Here is an 18,282-nt window from a genome sequence, read left to right on the forward strand (position 1 = left end):
CAGTGCCCCTCCCCTACTGTATTGAGCGATGTTGTTTTGTCCCACCTCACCGCCCAAGAGGCTCGCCGAGCATCTTAAATAGGCGCGTGGACGTCTAGATGGGGTAAGCTCCTTCTATTGTAATAGGGTCACCAATGCTCGCCTTGTGAAGGAGATGCATTGATTCCTAGTGATAGTGCATCCCCTTCGCAGAGATTACATAGATAGCCTTACTATAATAAAAGTATTTTTAAAAGTCGCATAATTTTCACAGTTTATAGGACCAAACTAGAGCATACTACTATTTTTTTTTTAATTTTTCAAGTGCGAGATTGACCCCATTTTTGAAAAACAAATCAAAGAAAAAAAGTCTCAAAATTTGTAATTCATTTGCATAGAGCCCTTATATGTGCAGTAGAAGTGGGAATGCTGCCATAGGAATTATGAATTGATTAAAACTAAATTTTTCCATTTTTCAAGTGCCAACAATGACTTTTTGTGAAGGAAGTGCTTGAAATAAGTTTGAAAATTGGGCCTTTAAATCTTTCATCCAAAGTAGACCACATTGGATGCCCAGTAACCAAGTTTCATGAATTTCAGAGTATTATTTATGTATTTCATTAATTTACTAGATTTCTAGTGAATTATCAAAGCTTGGTCAAATTTGAACTACAAGTGCGATCTAATTTGGTCTTGAAAATTGAAAAAAATAGGCTTTAATATTGGTGGTGTATGCGCTTGGGAAAACCAAAGTTGAAATTCCAAACCATTTGGTATGAATGGTTAACCTTCCTAGTTGACCCAATTTTGAGAATAATCAAGCAAAATGTAAAAAGCCTAAAAAATTGAAATACCTTTGCATCGAGGCACCTTATGTGCACTAGTTTGTGGGGAAAATCATAAACTTGCAATACCACAAATTAAAAAAAATACTTTACCAAATTGCCTATCTAGTATGAACATGCACAGATTTCAAGGCATCTGCACATGGCCATAGTCACATCCATGGCATAGTACATGATAAAATGGCCAAATTTGGCACTATTATGGGTGTTAAAATTTTGGAGAACGTGTTTCATAGGAATTACAATTTGTTTTTGTAATAAAAACTAATTCTTTCCTTTTTTCAAGTGCCAAAAATGTATTTTTTTGTGAAGGAAGTGCCTGAAATAAGTTTGAAAATTGGTCCTTTTTATTTTTCATCCAATGTAGATCACATTGTATGCCCACTAACCAAGTTTCATGCATTTCAGAGTATTATTGCTATATTTTATTAATTTACTAGATTTCTAGTGAATTATTATAACTTGCTCAAATTTCAACTACAAGTGTGATGTAGTTTGGTCCTGAAGATTGACAATAATCATTTTAGGCTTCAATATTGGTGGTTTATACACTTGGGACAACCAAAGTTAAAATTCCAAACCATTTGGTTTGAATGGTCAACCTTCCTAGTTTGACCCCATATTGAAAAAAATCAAACAAAATGAAAAAAAAACTAAAAATTGAAATCCTTTTGCATTGATCCATCGTATGTGCACTAGTTTGTGGGGTAAATCATAAACTTGCAGTACCATAAATTTGAAAAAAAAACTTCACAAAATGACCTATCTAGCATGAACATTATGCATGGATTTCAAGGCATATTCCCATGGCTATGGCCACATCCATGGTATAGTCCATGATAACATGGTCAAATTTGGCACAACTATGGATGTTACCGTTATAAACAATATTTCCATAGGAATTATGATATTTTTTATAAGAAAACTATTTTTTCCATTTTTCAAGTGCCAAACTTGACTTTTTGTGAAGGAAGTGCCTGAAATAAGTTTGAAAATTGGGCCTTTTCATTATTCATACAAAGTAGACCACATTGGATGCCCACTGACCAAGTTTCATGAATTCTAGAGTATTATTGGTATATTTCATTAAGTTACTGAATTTCTAGTGAATTATCAAAACATGCTCAAATTTGAACTACAAAGTGTGATGTAGTTTTATCCTGAAAATTGACAAAAAAAAAGTAATTTTAGGCTTTAGTATTGGTGGTGTAACCCCTTGGACAGCCAAATTTGAAATTACAAACCATTTGGTATGAATGATCAACCTTCCTGGTTTGACCCCATTTTGAAAGAAAAAAGGGACAGGATGAAAATAGCCTCAAAAATTGAATTTTTTTTCATTGAGCCATCTTAAGTGCACTATTTTTGGGAAAAATAACAAACTTGCGACACTACAAATTTGAAAAAAACAACTTTCACAAAATGGCTTATCTAGTATGAACATGCATGGATTTCAAGGCGACAAATGGCCATGGCCACATCCATAGCATAGTACATGATAACAAGGCCAAATTTGGCACAACTATGGGTGTTCCATTGTGAACAATGTTGTGATAGGAATTATGATTTTTCTTGTTATAAAAACTTTTTTCCTTTTTCAAGTGCCAAAAATTATTTTTTGTGAAAGAAGTGCCTGAAATAACTTAGAAAATTGGGCCTTTTCATTTTTCATCCAAAGTATACCACATTGGATGCCCACTGGCCAGATTTCATGAATGGCAGAGTATTGTTGCTATATTTCATTGATTTACTCGATTTCTAGTGAATTGTGAGAACTTGCTCAAATTTCAAACTACAAGTGTGATGTAGTTTGGTCCTGAAAATTTAGAAATATCATCTTAGGCTTTAATATTGGTGGTATATGCACTTGGGAAACCAAAGTTGAAATTCCAAAACAATTTTGTATGAATGGTCAACCTTCCTAATTTGATCCCATTTTGAAAATAAATCAAATAGAATGAAAAAAGCCTCAAAATTGTAATACTTTTTCATTGAGCCATCTTATGTACACTAGTTTGGGGAAAATCATAAACTTCCAATACCACAAATTTTATATTATTTTTGGTAGTTTTGCAAGTTTGGCTTCATTTTTTGGTAGTTCCGCGAGTACATGGTACGTCCTGCTATGTTGGACCACTTTTGGACATGTTGCACTATTTTTGGTAACTTTTGGTATGTAGCTATATTTTGGGTAACTTTTGGCATGTTGCACTATTTTTTCTAAGTTTTGGCATGTTGTTATATTTTTGGTATGTTTTGGCATGTTGCTCTATTGATGATAACTTTTGGCATGTTCCACTAGTTTTCGACATGCAAACCCCCCTCGACATAGGAAATCCAAAATCTACCATATTCAGATAAAATTCAGATAACAGTCTAATTCAGCATCTTCAAATAATAGTATAATTCTGCGCAGCATAAAAAAGTACCGCATAAACATACGGTTTTCATCATTGGGCATCCACATGTCAGATCCTCGGCACTAGAGGGAACAAATTGTAGTATCTACTTTAAACGCTTAAGATGGCGAGCCAGGCGACAGTGGGAGCATTGAGCATTTTGCTCAAATTAAGCAGAGACCTCATACTGCTCCACTACTATTGGGGCAGTCTTGCAGTCCAGCTTGGCCCGGAAGGTGACCAGCGCCAGATCATGGCCGGCATCAGCCTCCAAGGGCTCTTGGTCAACCTCGTCGTCTACATGAATCGTTAGATCCATGACTGTTAGTTGGCTCTAAGCGACGATCTCCAAGCCCCCTGGTGTCCCTCCTCTTCTTCATCCCAGGCAGTCTGAAGATCTCCAAACCCCCCAGGTCCTCGTCAATGGCAGCCTCCTCCTCCATTTCCATCTCCTCATCTGCAGCCTCGTTGTCCTCCTCCTCCTTGGTATCCCCATCCACTGTCTCCTCATCGAGCACTTCACTAATCCACAAATTCACTGGCCCTTCGGCCATCGGATTCAGCGAGGAGAGGCGAGAGTGGTACTCATGCCAGCGAGCTCTCTATCGAGGATTTGATGCCTCCATCACCTCTTTCATTGCCCAGAGTAGAATTTCAATAGAAAGCACCCATTTTTCTACAGTCGACATTCGCTTCACCTCCTCTTCCGACGCTTCCAACGATAGATTCAACGCATGCATCATGAGAGCTTTCTGGTTCGGAAACCAGGAGCTTATCTCCTTGCACTTTGCCAGCAAGAGCTCATCGTCGGCGCAGAACTCTTCCATTCCTTACCTGGCAGAGAATTGATTGAACCCAAAAATCATTACCAAGGGAGGTTCAAACTAACTAATTAGTTCACAGATTGCTAAATCATTATTCCAATTTGCTAAATCCAATGGCCCTATGAACTAATTCTATGCATATTCACAAGATATTTCGGGACTATTTACTAGGGGATGAACTAGGGTTTTCTAGGGTTAGCATTTGATACTTACCGGATGGCCAATGACCTAGTACTCCTCAAATCGATGGACCAAAGGGCGACACCGCTGCACCAGGTACCTATGTCATCATAGCTCTCCTAAGGAAGGTAGGCGGAGTGGGTGGCGGGAGAACGAAGGCGATGACGGCTGCGTGGGGGCGGCTAAATGGGGTCGGGGTCGGTCTATTTTTGTCGATAAACAGTGATACCCTAGCCCACCTGCCACAAGAGGCCTCGTCCCACCTGTCATAAGAGCCCCGGTCCCACTCGTTAGTAACTACGTGAGGTAACGGTCAACTACTTTGACCCGACGGCAAGGCTTTCTTTGGGAACTTGTGAGAATGGGCCAAGTGGTGGAGGGGAAAAGCGAGGAATGTTAAGGGCCATGAGCAAAACTGAGTAGAACTAAGGAGTGGCATAGAAATATAAATCTCTTTTCTGAATGGGACTCCTTCCGTTCCAAAATAAGTGTTGCTGGTTTATTATAAATTTAGTGCAAAGTTGTACTAAACGAGCGACACTTATGGGACGGAGGAGTATGAACAATTTTTTTATGAAGCAACTCGCATTATTTTCATTGTATAAACATTTAAAAAATGATGAACATGTCTTTTTGAATGGCACGAAACAGTTTTTTCAGTTACACAAAAAGTTGTTTTTACATTATTAAACAGTTTTTGAAAATTTCACTAACATTTTTCAAAAGACGTCCACATTTTTCTAAGTCGTGAAACAAACTTTTGATTGCTATCAACATCTTTTAAGAGTGGTGTTAACAATTTGTTTTACATTGCACGATCATTTTATAAATGCACAATATTTTTTAAAATTTAAGTAATTTAGTTTTTGAAATATATATGTATGTATACTTTTGTGAAATATTAAGATATATAAAAAATATATAAATGCGGATACACTAATGTACCGTGTATATGTTGTGCTGCACGTGGACATTTTGGGTCAGGCCCGTTTGATTTGGCGATGTACGCGAGCATTCCATACACGGAAAAACCTATATGGCGCATGATGCGTCAAGTTGTTGAGCAATCGCACAGGCGTTCACAAGTGAGGTTCCTTCTAGGTTTTAAAAACCTGGGCCAGCCCGTTCATCGATTCATACATCCTGGTTTTAAGAACCTTCTAGGAGATTCCTAGCTGGCTTTTTTCGGTTTCGGGAACCTTCTAGGAGGTTCCTGAACCGGGTTTTTTCCTTTTCTTTTTTTCTTTTTTTTGTTTTCCTGGTTCTTTATTCTCCAAAAAATATGTTTCTTTTTCTTTCCTTTTCGGTTCATTTTAAAATTTAACTTCTTTCAAAAAAATACTCGTGGATTTCCAAATTGTTCGCAATTTTCCAATAATGTTCATGTTTTAAAAAAATTGTGTTTCCAAAAATTGTTCAGGTTTTTCAATTTTGATCAGAAGATTCAAAAAATGTTCATGTTTTCAAAAAACGTCCACGTTTCCAAAGATTGTTCCTTTTTCAAAAATCGCAAATTTAAAAATAATCCTGTATTCAAAGTTCTTCCAGAGTTTCTAAAAATGTTCATGTTTTCAAAAAATTTAAGAGTTTAAAAAATGCTCCGTTTTAGAAAATGTAAATTATTTTAAAAATGTTCATATTTCAAAAAATGTGGGCGTTATGAGAAAATTATTTTTGGCGAAAATTCTTCATGTTTCGTTAAACAGCCATTTTACAAAAATCTATTTTTTGTGAACACAAATAATTTTTTAAAACATGAACAATTTCTAAAAAAATCAAAGAACTTCTAAAGGTTTTGAGCATTTTATGTAAAATGCGAACAAGTTCTGTAAACATGATCATTCTTTGAATTTTGCAAAAAAAATGAAAACATGAACATTTTTTTAATTCATGAAAAAATCAGTTTCAAAAACATTTTTTGGAATTTCAAACAAAACATTTCAAATACACGGAAAGAAAAAAGAAATGTTAGGATCTGCGTTGTTATTGGTTCTTATATGATTGCGCTGCTACGTAATCACTACCTCTCATTGTCTACGGGAGCTAGCATGAAGTGCTTCTTTGCTGGAGGTCTCGTGTTCGATCTTAGGTAATGCTTGATTTTTATGCAAATTTATAGTCGCTACAGTGGTCAATCGCTGGCACATCCACATCCGCTCGCTTCGCTCATTCTCTAGTGGGCCGGCCCAGTAGGGTCTGCCTGTGCATCTGTCGGACAGTCTGCCAATAAATGGTACTCCCTCCGTTCGGAATTACTTGTCTCGGATATAGATGTATCTAAAACTAAAATATATCTAGATACATCCATTTCTGTGACAAGTAATTCCGAATGGAGCAATCTCGCACGAAGCAAGGCATAGACGCTATCCTAGATTCCAGCTCTTAACACACGCCAAGAGGTCTTTGGACAGGTGATGGAAGTTTTACAAAAATGAAAGGTGAGAAACAAGGGACACCTTTAGAGGACAGGTGCCGAGCCTCGCAAGCTAGACCAGAAGATTCAAGGTGGATTTTTCGCTCATTGCTTATAGGCCTAGGATTCCTAAGTGCCAAGTATGTGTGCTCGGGCACCATGGTGCCTTTTTTTGGAAAAAATAAAAATCATATTTAAAAGTTTCATAAAAATCGGAAAATAATTCCGTGGAAACTGTATGTATTAACTACAGATCCATGAAATTTTGTTTTGAAAAAATGCAATTTGTAAGCTGCAAAAAAAAATTCCGGCCCAAAAACAAAAAAAATCTGGTCCATTTGAAAATACATATTTATTTTTTATGTGCCATGTGTGAAAGTAAAATATAATGAACTTTTGCACATATCGTGAGTGTGTGTGTGTGTGTGTTTACAAAAAGTTTCGAAATGTTTTGTGCTGTAAAAAATGTTTTTTTAAAAACGGGCACCATGGTGCCCGTGCACAACTAGCAATATTCATTCCTTTTGTTGCTGTCGTGGTGGCCTCCTCATTTTTAGTATGTTCATGTACTATATCTAAGATATTCCAAAGTTAATTGTCTAATTTTTTTGCAAGTGCCCCATAGTTTTATTATGTTTGTGAAATATGTACATATTTATACATAAAAAGGAGCATGCTCAAAATATGATACATACTACCTAAAAAGTACTATATATGCTATCTAAACATTCTTATACTACATACTACACGTAGATGCTGTTTGGTACCATAGATACTAGCAAAAACATACGAAACAAAAATGGGAGTAACTACACCTGGTCATAGGAAGCATACAGTTTTATCCTTTTAAATGTTTGCCGCCAAAAACTTTCAGACTTACTTGATTTTCTAAATGTTTTTAGATTTAAAATGTTTTAATAGGTGCACCAAGAACCATGTAAATAAAATCCCCATTCATATACATATATGATGTTGTAGATATTAATAATTTTTCTATGAAGTTGGTCAAATTTGTATAAGTTTGACTTATGCAAACTTAGAATTGGAATGGAGGGAGTAACATTGTCCTGACATGTGTCTCAAAGACAACCCAAAGGAACACAAAATTGAGTTAACAATTGAGTTAACAGAGTTCATATTTGCAATGTAAAAAAAGCATTCAGGTTCATATTTAATCCCAACAGAAAACACACAGGAGCAACATGGCTATAGCCATGGTTCAATAAATACATATACTCTATCATAAATGACCCAAACCACAGTTTGATTATATGATGCAAATAATAATGATGATGATACATGCACTCTATCATAAATGATTATTGAATAAATACAATATGGTGAACTGCGTCCCCCCCAGGGGTAGTATTATGTTATGTTCTATAATCATTTTTCTGTAATTTTATTTTGGTATTAGATGTATTGGGCCCTTATTTGAGATAGCCCCTAGTTGTATCCTTCTTGATAAGTTATTGCAAGACAAGTTCAGATAGCTTAGTGATGTTAGGTTGGATAGGCTTGAAGGGATTTCACCAGAGAGTTGGTTGCAGGAGAGGTCAAGTGATTCCAATGAGTGCATGGAGCCAATGCTCCCTGGGATTTTTACGATCAAGTGGTTCAAAGACAGATTCATGTTCACGAAACCAGCTGTAGGACAACACCACATAATCTGTAGAACTCGTCAGCTAAAAATGATGCAGAATTGTTCAAACTTCATTACTCGCCAAAGCCCTATGTCATTGAATCAACCAAGGACTAGAGGTTGATTTTGAAGCGGCTCGGATGAAGTTCGGTGCTAGTGCATGTATACCAGGTGCATTCTACGTTGGTTTTCTTCATCAGCCCACCAGTAATGTGAAATTATATCAATGATTCCCTTGCATATTTTTGAGGGACATTTAAACACGCTCATGAATACGTTGGGATGGTTTGGGCTGAAAAAATTGAACATATTCCACCATAATATTGAGAATTTGACAAACCTCTGTTTAACTTCCACATTGTTATTGGGGCTGAAAAAATTGAACATATTGCCTCGCTCACTGGTTGTCCAAATGCAACACAGAAACCATCCAAAACTATCCTCTAAGTGCTAGCATTTTCTATATCTTCCCTCATCATGATAAGTGAATCGGAAGTGAATAACAAGTGTGAAATAACTGGAGATGTGTTATCTTGTTGTGTCCCTTGTTTTTTATGGTTTTTGGACCGATATTCCATTCTCTCAACTGTTTGAAGCAGGACCCACGTGTCGGCTTATTTCCAGGTTTTGATAGTAAGGCACTGAACGGATGAAGCGTGTGTGTGCATATATAAACAACCATGGTAGTGAGTCGTGCGCATGCACAGGTAGCTAGTGAGCTTCCATTTACTTTATGATTCAGCAGAAATTTCTAAACCTTCTACATACTGATGAAAAATGGATGGCTGGCCGAGATAGGGACAATTGTAAGTGATAAACATGAACTACATAAAAAGAAATTAAATATTGAATATTTTTATAAATTTTTGTTGATTTTTAAAATTCACATGAACTATAAAGAAAGTTCATGAATTTCAGAAGTGCTCATAAACTAAAAAAATCAGAAAATTCGAAAAAATAAGTTCAAGAATTTAAAAATGTTAAATCTAGACAAAAAGTCATGAATTTGAAAATTTTCTTGCGTCTAAAAAATATTCATGAAATTTAAAATTGTACATGAATATGAAAAAAAATGTTCACAAATTTGAAAACAAATCATGGATTTAAAAGTGCTCATCAATCAAAAAAATTCAAGATTATTTTTTAAAATTTTCCCATATTTCAGTTAATGTTTGATCAGCTCTAAAAGTATCCATGAATTAAAATTTTAAATAGAAAAAGCAAGCCTCGTCTTCCTCTTAATATGTTGTTCTCATACGGTGGACCAAGAAAACAGAATGCAACTCAACCGCTCGCCCTCCCCCTAGCACCACTAGCACCATACAACACATGCCTTCACATCCCCCCCTCAGTTATAGTCACGTTTTACCCCTTACAATTGGATGGTATGAGTTACTCTCCATGTTGTTGCATGTCGAATGGTGGACATGCAACTGACCAGGGTTTGTTTTGTAAAATTGCCAAGGAAAATAAAGGCATTTTTGACAGAAATGAGTCATCCTAACATGTTTGGTCTCGTGTGGTGGGGCAACAAATGGAATTGCAGTTGCATGTGTGGGGTGTGTGTGTGTGTGTGTGTGTGTGTGTGTGTGCAGCTGCATGCGGGTTGCGACGTGTGTAGTTGCATGTCAAGTGGTTAACATGTAATTGATCAACATTCCCTTCGATTCCCAATTGCAGTCACGTTGGACACATTGCAGTTGCGTGGTATGTGTTATGTGTGCAATTGTAAACAGAATATAACATGTGTCGTGCAGGCGCAACTGCCAACATCCTTCCCATTGTAATCATCGGGTGCCCTTGCAGTTGCGTGGTATGTGTGCCATGTGTAGTTGCGGGCGTGTAAAGATGCATGGAGTTGCATGTCTAATGGTGAACATGCAACTGGCCATGATTTTTCAAAATCTCTTGGGGAAAAATATTTTCCCCTAGAATGGATAGTCTTAATATGTTGTTCTTGTGTAGTGGGGCAACCAAAGGACACAAAAGAAAAGAAAAATGCAATGTCACCCTCCTCGGGCCCTTCCAGTGGCACCACACGGCATGTGCCCCACATCTCTCCCTAGTTGGAGTCGTGTTGTACCCCTTGCAATTACATGGTATGTGTGTGTGTGTCGCATGCAGTGGTAGGTAGCTTACGGTGCATGGAGTTGCATGTCAAGTGATGGACATGCAACTGACTGACAACCCTTTTTAATTACCCTAACATTGGACCCCTTTGAAGTTGAAGATGGGTTACAACTACATGCCTAGTGATTAACATGCAATTGACACCTGTTTTTTTTTATAACTATGAGAAACTCAAAGAGTTCATTCATCAATTCATACAAAGAAAAAAAATCATATGCATTTGAAAATTTTCATAGATTTTTTTAAAAATATCTAGGAATTTGAAAATATTCTAAAATTCAAAAAATAGGAAGTTGAAATTACATTGATTATTTCAAAAAGTGTTTGAAAAGTTCAAAAATTTAGAAACTATTCAAGAATTCAAAGAGTGTTCATGATTTGTATATGCTTTCAATAAATATAAAAATATTCATAAAAATACATCATGTAAAATAGGTGTCCGGACGTATAGGGCGACCTCACTGGGCTTTCAAATGTACTTGGCTTATTGTAGTGAAGATATACTGTTTTCTACTAGGGTACTTTAGCTTTTTCACAAAAACAAACAATTTCTCAATTCCTAACATTGTTTGTAAATGCGAACAATTTTTAAAGTGCTCGAACAGTTTATAAAGAACGGGAATGTTTTTCAAAATATGAACATTTTCCAATTATTGAAAATTTGATTATTTTTAAAATTAAAAAAGAAAAGAAGAACCAAAAAAGCAAAATATAAAAACAGAAAATGAAAGAAAAAAAACTGAAAACGAAAAAACTTGAGGGAGCAAACAAATAGATGGGCCGGCCCATTTATAATGTCTTCAAGGTTCCTGTGCCGTTTTTTAGAGCAACTAATTAAGGAGTGCTCCTTCATGAGCCTCTACAAGGGTCACTTGGCACTTGGCGCGCTCTCAGTCGCCACCAGGTGTCGAGCTCTGGACGCACCCTTTAATTTTTTTAATTTTTTCTCACGTGTTTTTGTCCTTTTAAATGGTTTTTGGGCTTTTCAGTTTTCCACCACTCTTTCTTAGCTTTAGGAAAAAATTGAACAAAAATATTTGCGCTAAAAACTGTGTTTTTTTGCTTCCGCGAGAGGCACAGCCGTGCCTTCTAGAAACAGGAAAAAATGCGCTTCTTTGTTTTTTGCGTTCACGAGAGGCATGGTTTTGCTTTCACGAGAGACACGAATTTGCTTTCGTGAGAGGCACGGCCGTGCCTCTCGGAAACACGTAAAAAATACGTTTCTTGTTTTTTGCGTTCATGAGAGGCACGATTTTGCTTTCATGAAAGATACGGATTTGCTTCCGCAAGAGGCACAATGGGGCCTCTTGGAAACGAAAAAAATACGTGTTTTCTAAATTTTTTTCTTCCGTGAGAGGCACGGCCATGTCTCTCGGAAAAAGGGAAAAACATTTTTTTTCTTCTACAAGAGGCATGACCGTGCCTGTCGAAAACAAAAAAAATGTTTTCTTTTTTCCCTTCCGTGAGAGGCACGGTTTTTCTACCATGAGAGGTTCAGCCGTGCCTCTCAAAATGGCTTTCAGATAGAATAAAAGTGCTCCCAGTGTGGTTTTCTTGTTCGATTTTGTTGTGAATTTTTTTCAACAAAAGCCATCAACATGGGATCTAGTTTTGAAGATCTCGACGCGAGGGATCCAATGATGAAAATGGTTCAAGATTTGGACGTACAGTTTATGAGATAAAATATTAAGGGTGACCCTTAATTAATGATTTCATTTTTTCTTTCTTCTGGTCATTTCTTTTTGGGGTTTTATGTTTTTTATTTTTTTGTTTCTTATCTTTTGGTTTATTTGGGTTAAAAAGTATTTCTGTTTCAAAAATGTATTCACAAATTTAAAAATGTTTTCGTTTTCCCACACATTTTAAAAAATTGTTTAGAATTTCAAAAATTTCCCCATTTTCAAATTGCTCACAAATAGAAAAAATGTTCTTGTCTTAAAAAATGCTTTTTAATTTCCAAAAATAACCACCTTTCATAAATTGTTTGAAATTACAAAACATGTACATGTTTTTAAATTTTGGTCAGAAATTCATAAAATATTTTGTGATTGCAAAATATTCAGAAATTTCAAAAGAAATTGTGGTATTACAAAAAATAATCTTGTTTACAAAATTTGTTGACAAATTCATAAAAATGCTCGCGTCCTCTCTTTTCGGCGGGGAAATGGCCTTTCTAGCGGCGGGCCAGCGGGTGTGGGCAGGTGGGCGACGCCGGGATCGGCACGGAGGCCAATGGGGAAGTGGCGTCCTACAATGTGCGGGGATGAATCTGGGCGTGGAAAAGTCGTTTTTCGCCTGACAGTGATGACCCAGGCCTCAGTTTTCCTTCCGTCGGAGCCCCCAAGCGTCCCCCAGTGCGCTCGGTGCTGGCGGAGAAAAACGTGTGCTGGGGGGTGGGCGCGAGTGGAGATGCTCTAAGCTATGTTCCTTCGACCTGCGTGGCCCACACACAGGACCGAGAAGGCCCACAGATTGGCTTAGGCACGGCAACTCACATGACCCAGAAGGGAAGGCGGCCATCCGGCTCCGGCGCGGCGGAGGCCAGCGAGCTCGCGCCCTCCAAGCCAGGGGCGGGCCCACCCCAATTCAAGGGTATTCAGATGAATACCCATTATTTTTACCAAAAAAAACTAGGTATATATGGCATATATAATGTGTATGTATAAGGAAAAACGAAACTGTACACTAGGTAAGTATTCCAGCCCAAAACAGAGGCCTTCCGTCCACTTCACGAGTTGGCCCATCGGGCCAAATGGCTGTAGCGCACGCACGCACGCACAGATCAGACCATCCATCAGTCCATCATCGCCTAAAAAATAGTGGTAATATCCATCGATCAACCGGCCACCAGCACCTCACGCACGCACACCCCTGTTCTGTTCCCACGCGAGCTGCGAGCCGCCAGGCGGCCACGGCGAAGCCTGTTCCCATCGATCGGACGTGCGCAAGGCGGCGCGGACAGCGGATGGCGGGACTAATCCATCCCCGCTCACTTTGGTTCTGATCCCTGCAGTCGGCAGCGGGCAGCAGACATTGATTCAGTTTGAATGCACAGTGGTCAATTCCTGTAAATTGTTTAGACATGAGAATTTAAAATTTTCCATTTAAATTTACAATGTAAGAATGTTTATAAATTTTGAATTTTTTACGGTGAGCATTATCTATAAAGAATAGTACTCCATAATTTTTAATCCTATGCTGAACAATACCAAGTTATGATCAATTTTTACGAATATAATATATTAGACGATATCTTTCATATAGTTACAATAATAGAATGATAATATGCTGCTATAATTAGTTATAAGTGCCAAAAGGAAGACTAGGCTTCCAAAAAAAAAGGGATTCAAATTTTGAATACACAGTGGTCAATTCCTGGCCCCACCCCTGCTCCAAGCCACCCCGTCCCCAATGCGGGCCTCTGGAGGCTGGACGGCCACGTGATGCACGCGAGCGGGGAGCGGCCGGCGACTCGTCTGACTCCCCCAGGTCCGCCTCCCTCGCCGTCGCCGCCACCGGATTCCGTCGAATCGCTCGCGCACCTGAGCCCGGCCTTCACCTCGCTTCTGCTCATGGTATTAACAGGTCCCTTTTTATCACTGCACCACTCACGGATCACACGATGCAAATACAGTTGCATATGAGTCAAATAAACTACAAATTACAGTTAACCTTGACCGCCAATACAGTTGCAGGTGGGCAAATATATTACTACAATTTGGCATGTTTCAAAGAATACAAATGCTCAGCACTATGAGTTTAAAAAGTCTGATAAACCAAATAAGACTACGGATACATGAACAAGTAAATAGTAGCTCCTTCCATCCATCTATAGAGATATCAGAACCTCATCACTTGTTTATTGTAGTGGACTGAATACTGATACCACTGTGGTTGCGGTTGAACCTGCTCAATCTGTGGTGGTTGGCTTCCTCGTCATCCTCGCCCAATTCACAACCACAAGCACATAATTTTTATCACAAACCTCATCAAAGAGCCGGAAATAGGAGGCCTTCCATGTTTTCTTCAAGAGAAGGGAGCAGAACACCACCCAGAGGCCAACCACAAAGCCCACGCTTAACCCGAAACAGAAGGGCATCGCTTCGGATCCCTCTTTGCTCGCTGTGAAGTGGCTTTCTGCTGTGTGGTTTCCCGGACAGCTCTTCTGAAGAGGAGGTCCGCAGAGGCCTGCGTTGCCAATGTACATGGATGCGGGGTCGGAAGGGTTGAGTGTGTCAAGCTGGTGCCCCGACGGTATCCTTCCTGATAATTCGTTGTAGGACAAGTTCAGATAGCTTAATGATGTTAGATCGGATAAGCCCGGAGGGATTTCGCCAGAGAGCTGGTTGCTGGAGAGGTCAAGTGATTCCAGTGAGTGCATGGAGCCAATGTTCTCTGGGATTTTTCCGGTCAAGTGGTTCAAAGACAGATTCATATTCACTAAACCTGCTGCAGGACCTATGCTTTCGGGGATATTTCCAGTTAAATGATTGCAGGATAAATCAAGACTCACTATGTCTATGAACCGACCAATATATTCGCGCCCTTGCCCTTTTGTGACTACAAATATGCTAGCGATCATAGCATACTCATACCCACCACCAGGATGTTGGGGGTCATCTACTACAGTAATGCCATCATCTACTGTAGCCATGTCGCTGGAAGTGCTGGATGGGTAATCCCGAGCTGCTAATTCTGTGGTCTTGGTCATGCCATCCATGTTTAGTAGGGACCGAGGTATAGTACCTGAGAAGTTGTTGTGTGCTAAGTCCAAATATTGGAGATATCGAAGTCCTCTAAGCTGGGTGGGTATATAGCCAGAAAACATGTTGGACCTGAGGCTCAGAAATTTCAGCTGTGGTAATTTCTCTCCAATCCAAGGTGGTATACTTCCAAAAAACCTATTTTGCCCAAGATCAATAAAAGTTAGTTCTGGGCAATTCTGTAATATCAAAGGGAATTCATCCGAGAGGCTATTGTTGTTGAGCCTCAGAGTTTCAATTGACATCGACGATGATATCTCAGAGCTTGAATCACTATCCACAGAAGCTGCGTTTGATGGCACCGTTCCTGAACTTGACGCCACATTTTCTGAACATCGAGGGAACTGACCTGTTATCATATTGTTTCTAATGTCAAGCAGTGTTAGTAACTTCATTTGGCATAATGATGCCGGGATAGTGCCCGTGAAATGGTTGTCAAATAGAAGCAATCTGTCTATGAGTAATGGCCATCTGACATTTAATGGCAGAGCCCCTGACAGGGAGTTTCTTGAGAGATCTAAAGTCATTATATTCTGAGGCAGCTGTTCTACCGGACCAATGAACTGATTCGAGCTTAGATCTAAGAAACTGGTGTCCATCTGTCCAAGAGTAGCTGGTAATGTGCCACTGATGTTATTGTTTGAGAGGTCCAAAGCACCAGCCTTTCTAAACACAGTCCAAAACCAATCAGGCATGGTATCAGCTATGCTGGCATTGGACATATAAAGGTAGGAGATATTCTTTGGTGATTTGAGCCACTGAGGAAATCTCGGCCCAAGATAGCATGATCTTAATCCTAGTGTGAGCAATCTCCTTGGAGGGATCCAGTCAGAGTTCAGCTTCATGGTAAAGGAATTTCCAGATAACTGCAGCTCCTGCAACTCTGTAAGCTTGGAGAAGTGCTCTTGAGTGATGAGACCATCCATCTGATTGTACCCTATGTTCAGGTAAATCAGGTTAGAAAGCATGCCTATCGCAGTGGTCAGAGGTCCTATAAGCTTGTTGAAACTGAGATCAAGAGTGCTCAAGCTAGTCATGTGGCTGATCCAATCTGATAGTGAGCCAGTTATGTTATTGTGGCCAGATGCAGCTCCTGCAACCGACTCCATGAACATTTCGGTAACCTCTCGATGAACTCGGTCACGTCCCCTTGAACATCATTATATGCCAATTCAAATATTCTCAGGCTGCAAAGGCTGGTCAGTGTGTCTGGTATCATTCCCTTTATATGGTTCTCCCTCAGCTTAAGGACTTCAAGTGAGGTCAAGTTTCCCAATTGTGCAGGAAACACACCATATATACCGTTGAACTCAAGGTTGAGATATTTCAGGCTGCTTGCGTCCCAAACCCAGCTAATAGCGTCAAACTGCATTTCAATGGAGTTCCGATAGAGGTCGAGGATCTTGAGCCTGGTGAGATTCGAGCGAGGCATATAGTGGTTTGTCGTAATAAGCGAACATGTTGATAGCCTGAGGACCTCAAGAGAGGACAGCATGTTCACTGTGTCAACCCAGCCTATCACGGCGCTGAGGTTCGCAAAACTCATGTCAAGATGCTTGAGCAAAGAGAGCTGTGACAGCCACCGGAGATCTTCTGAGTACAGACCATAAGATCTCAGATCAAGGTATCGCAACCTCGAGAGGTTGCCAAGCTGATGGGGCACCGTGCCAGAAAAAATCAGGCCCGAAAGGTTGAGGTATCGCAGGTCACTAAGAGACCCTACGAAATCTGGGAGGCGGCCTTGAGGCCCGGTGAGATCGTAGTTCCCACCAAGGTCGAGGTGTTGCAGATGCTGCAGGGTTTTGAGAGAAGAACTGATCTCACCTTTCAGGGAAGACCGGATGTACCGCGCATGAAGGTCAAGCTCAATGACATGGCCGGTCATGTTGCTGCACCTGATGCCCTCCCACTGGCAGCAGTCCTGCCCTCGCCACGACGAGAGGAGGCGCTCCGGGTCGGCTGTGATGCCGGCTTTGATGGACAGAAGGGCCTCCCTCTCCCTTGCGATGCATCCTCCTCCATGTGTCTTCCATGAATCAGGTTTGGACCATCCTACTGTGGTTTGTGTGAGCAGGAGCAAGAAGACTGTAAGTGCAAGCATGGTGGATTGATATCTCGGAAAGAACCAGCTCATGTTCTTCTTAGGTAGTGCTAGTCCTGGTTTGTTGTACAATTGGTGTTAGTGGTGTTTATAGTGTAAGGTGAAATGTATCTCATTGCTGAATCTAATTGTTATTGATATTATAGGAGCAGATTGCATGTTCAGTCAACATCTGATATGACAAGGATATTGTGATTTTTCAGCATTGCATTAACTGCGGTCAAACTGATTGTGGAACAGGGAAGGAAAAGAGAGCGTTCAGCAGGATTGACCCCATTTTCGTCCTAGCTGCTGGAGTCAATGGCTAGCTGTTCATTTCATACAGTCTAGTCACGTACAGTATATGCGGTTTGTTTTCAGTTTTCTATGTAACGCAGAATACTTACTGTAAAGTTAGTTTGTTAACGAAGATAAAAAAATATTTAATCATTTGCCTCCACCTGTAGGGCCATAGAAAAAAAGAAGGCAAAGCCAAATAATGTTGCTGCCCAGGAAAACATCTTGGAACAAGGTCCTAGCGCTATGCCGAATGTGTCCAAAAAGGAGGATCAAGGCAAAGGTAGCATTGTCAAAAGTAAACTGAAATGCATCTCATTGTCAATTTAATTCTTGTTGACATTAGAGAGCAAATTGCATGTTTGGGTCTACATCTCATACAGGAACAGTGGCCTGAACAATTGCAACTTTTCAGCATTGTATTAATTGCGGTCAAATCAAAAGTTGGAACAGAGAAGAAAAGAAAGAAAGCATTCAGCACTTGCGAGGATTCACCACATCCACATGGAGGGAAGAGGGTACAAAGAGACAGTTTGTGTTAATTATCTCCCTGTCATGCTAGAGTTCTAACTGTTCTTTATTAGGTACAGTTTAGTGACTTTAGTCGTATGTATGCAATTTGTTTCCTTGCCGCTCCACTCTCCGCGTAACACAAATTATTTACTGTAAAGTTAGTTTGTCGATGAAGAGAAAAAATGGTTTCATCATCTAACCCTGCTATGTACCATTG

At 39.5% G+C, this 18,282-nt stretch overlaps 1 pseudogene; it reads right to left on the minus strand.

The window, feature by feature from the left end:
* Positions 1-14,101: 14,101 nt before the first annotated feature.
* LOC125531921 lies at positions 14,102-17,369 on the minus strand (annotated as a pseudogene).
* Between the last annotated feature and the right edge of the window lie 913 nt (positions 17,370-18,282).

The sequence above is a fragment of the Triticum urartu genome, chromosome 1 (assembly GCF_003073215.2).
Source record: "Triticum urartu cultivar G1812 chromosome 1, Tu2.1, whole genome shotgun sequence".
In the NCBI taxonomy this organism is placed as follows: domain Eukaryota; kingdom Viridiplantae; phylum Streptophyta; class Magnoliopsida; order Poales; family Poaceae; genus Triticum; species Triticum urartu.